Below are 4,109 nucleotides of genomic sequence, written 5' to 3' on the forward strand. Positions count from 1 at the left end.
GTGACTAGAGGCTAGGTGCAGCCGCGTCCTTGGAGCTTGTCTCCGTTATCCCGCTTCGCTGAAGGCTGCGCGACCTTCACCCCCAAGCTCCGGCTCCCGGTCGGCCTTTAGCTGCACGTTGGCATCTTCTGGGCAGCTTTCCAAAATACCGATGCCTGGGCCCCACCCTATGGAGATTCTGAATTAGGGGTGCAGCCTGGTCTTCAGGCAGGATGTCTAAAGGCGCCCCAGATGATGCTAACGTAAGCAAAGGTTGAAAACCTTTACCCGAAGGGGGGAAAATTGTTCCTCTCCTAATCTCGGTCTGCCCCCTAGTGTTTGACAGTTGGAGTTCTTGGCCCGCCCAAAGAGATTCAAGGCCAAAAAGTTAAGATCATTTTTACCCTAGGATCTGATTCTCCATTTCATTAAACGAATTCTTATTCAGCTGTTTGCAGTGCGCAAGACGCTGTAGATTCTGGAGATGCAACAAAACAGACAAAACTCCCTGCCCTTAGGGGGCTTACCTTATAGGGAAGGAAAACAAGTCAGCAAGCAAGTTAGAAAATTATATCGTTTCAAACGTGATAAAGCGGTCTAAGGAGGAAATAAAATAAGGTAATGAGGGGGGATCTTTCCAGAATACATGCCCGTTTTGCTTTGTCCTTGAAGATGGTTATTTCCTAAAAGGCAGGGTTGATATCGTATGTTTTTTCTGATACCCCATGCTTACTAAAAATTTGTCAATTTTAATTAAGCTGGCTTTTCTAAAAAATCACTTTATGAATTACAAATGGACCACGGTCTTTGGCTTCCTCTTTCCTCTCCACCTAACTTTCCCTGCTTTTATCAGTCCCACATCCAGAAGACTCTCCTTTTGGCCTGCAGGGATCTCGCCTTCCTTTTTATTCATGTTGTCCATACCTTATAAGTGACGGTTTTGTTTTGTTTTGTGGCAGCTATACTGAAACCGAGCAGAACCCAACAGGGCCTTCCCAGGTACAAATTCCCCCCTCCCCCACCATATATCCTGCCTCTCGTTTATAGGAAAGCTTTAACCTCCTAGGCCTTCCCCAAGTTCTATGAAGCAAATTTAATCAGAGAAGTGAGAAGATACAGAAACAAAGGAAAAACAGTCAAGCAAGACAAAATAATAATAATTTAGCCATAAAGCAAAGTCAAGGACCTTTAGCTCCTCCTCAAGAGCTATAGATAATATCCTGAGCCACGTCCTTGATTTGTTTGGCAGATATTGAAACTCACACCAGGTGGAAGAAGTTTACTGCATGCTGCCCATAAGCACGTAGACCCCAGACCAGCTAGAACCAGAAGGTTGATGACGTTTAACTCCCAAAATACCAACCTGTTACCTCACCGCCAACCAATCAGAAGAATGTCCCCAAGCTGATCAGGCCCCCTACAATCCTCACCTGTAATGTGGCCTTTAAAAGCCCTTCCCTGAAAGCCGTCAGGGAGTTCGGGCCTTTTGAGCATGAGCTGCCCTATCTCGTTGCTTGACCCCACTTTGGGTGCCTTGCAATAAACACTATACTTTCCTTCACCACAACCCGGTGTCATTACATTGGCTTTACCATGAGTCAGGTGAGCAGACCCAGGTTTGGTTTGGTAACAATACTTCCTTATACTCTACCACACCTAACACAGTGCAATAAATATTTTATCGAATTATACTTTTTGGTTGGTTTTTACTTGAACTTTCAGTTGAGGCAATAGTCGGTTCAGGGAAAAAAATTAAGTTCAAGAGAATTTTTTAGGTTACATAGCTGGTGTAATGATAGGTAGGGGTAGCTTGTAATTTTGTGCAATCAAGTCACCTTCCAGCCAGACACATTCTCATCAGTGTATAATCAGGGTATAAACAGTGTCAATGTGGGCTGGAACAGCTAGAACCAGGGACTCAATGCCATGAAGATGCCTCTTCTCCATCACTTATCTTTGCTTTACTTTGCATACTGGCTTCATTCTTTTTTCTGTGAATAATGGCTTCCTCCACATGGCCAAAGCAGCTCCTGAACTTTATATTTTACAATCACAGACACATCCACATGCTTGGAGACTGACCCAAAAATCTGTATCCCAAATACAAAAAGTCCTGAAAAGAGGTTCATTGGCCCAGGTGGGATCGGGTACACACCCCTGGACTGGCCAACTGTGGCAGCAGGGCAAGGTGATGTGATTGGCCCATTTGACTTATCAGGAACCTCCTTACCCAGGGCCATGGACAGGTCACGATCTACTGGTATGGCTATTTCCGTCAGTAGCCTCTCAGAGGGGGATATGGAGCACTCCTTAGAAAAGGAGCACAGAGCAACCAACCCCACAGATGTCCCACTGCAGATGTTATTGGCTTTGTTGGGTCTTCGTTGCTGCGCGCGGGCTTTCTCTAGTTGCGGCGAGCAGGGGCTACTCTTCGTCATTGCGGTGCGCAGACTTCTCATTGCAGTGGCTTCTCTTGTTGCGGAGCACGGGCTCTAGGTGCACGGGCTTCAGCAGTTGTGGCACGCGGGCTCTAGAGCGCAGGTTCAGTAGTTGCGATGCACGGGCTTAGTTGCTCTGCGGCACGTGGGATCTTCCCGGACCAGGGCTCGAACCCGTGTACCCTGCATTGGCAGGCGATTCTTAACCATTGCGCCACCAGGGAAGTCCCAGATGTTATTTAAAGAGGAAAAAAAAATGATCTCATCACTTAGCCCACTTACCTTAGTTCTAACCTCAGGGAATCCCTGCTAAAACCCAGCCAGCCCAGCATTCAACCACATGTCTACAATTATCTCAATTGGCAGCATGAATAAAATTCTTAAAACAGCTTAGCAACCCTGATTTCTGTGTGTGTGGTGGTAGTGGGGTTGTAAGTGTGGTATATGCTATACCAAATTTTGGACAGCAGGGATAGAAAGGAAAGTGGTCACAAAATCAAGCCAAGAAACATGCCACAGTTGTATGGTGGTGAGAATCACTGTCCTGAATAATAGATTGTCCACCCCACCTGTTTGTTGTTATTCTCCGTTAGTTCTATTCTGAAATGGTCTCAGGGTAACAGAAATGGTATCAAATGTATCATTAAAATGAAAGACACCTCATCATACACTGACAGATACATAAGACATTATCAATGTCATTATTATTACAAGTAGAAGAATAATATCAAATAACAAAACCTAACAATACGGTATCAGTTCAACCTAGTATTAAGAGTGAAAACTATCTAGTAAGCATCCTTGGGCTGCTAAACCATAGATATTTTTGGATATCAAATTCAGGTAGAAAATGTTGTTGGAAAACTGTCATCAACTTTCAAACAAATTGATTCATGCTATTATTTCATTAGGATAGAGAAACCACTTTTTAAAAAATAGCTTATTTCCCAGACTAGAGATTATACAAAAGGATCTAAAATAAAGTTGTGAGGGGGAGGAGGAAACAATGGAAAGGTGATTTTCCCCCTAAACCTGAAAGACTAGTGAGCTGTTACATGAAACTGCTTAGTATTATACCCACTTGTTCCAACAGAAGTAAAACCCAGGCTAGGAAATTTCAAAACAGTGGTAATTTTTTATCACTTTCCTTACCTTTCCTCAGCTCCACCTTTATGACTGCTCATCAAATCCGAGTGTTGAAAGGTTTTATATCTTTAGCAATGCTCTTTTTCCTCTAACAATTTCCTCTTGCTTAAAAATGGCAAACATGTAAAACATGTCATACTATTAGTGACATGGGATCAGAGGGTCTCTTTAGGATAGGACATCTTCATTTCAGGGTGTCCTCTTCAATAAAGATGTCTCTTTCAATGGGGGGGGGGGTCCGGGCTTCCCTGGTGGCACAGTGGTTGAGAGTCCACCTGCCGATGCAGGGGACACGGGTTCGTGCCCCGGTCCGGCAAGATCCCACAGGCCGCGGAGCGGCTGGGCCCGTGAGCCATGGCCGCTGAGCCTGCGCGTCCGGAGCCTGTGCTCTGCAGTGGGAGAGGCCACAACAGTGAGAGGCCCGCGTACCTCAAAAAAAAAAAAAAGAGAGGGGCAAAAGGAGTCTTTCAAATCTGGAAAACAAAACATTAAACAACCAGCAATATTTAAAATGAAGTCATAAAAGTTATAATCATCTTCATCAGT

This window comes from Mesoplodon mirus, assembly GCF_964341445.2.
Source record: "Mesoplodon mirus genome assembly, chromosome: X".
Lineage (NCBI taxonomy): Eukaryota > Metazoa > Chordata > Mammalia > Artiodactyla > Ziphiidae > Mesoplodon > Mesoplodon mirus.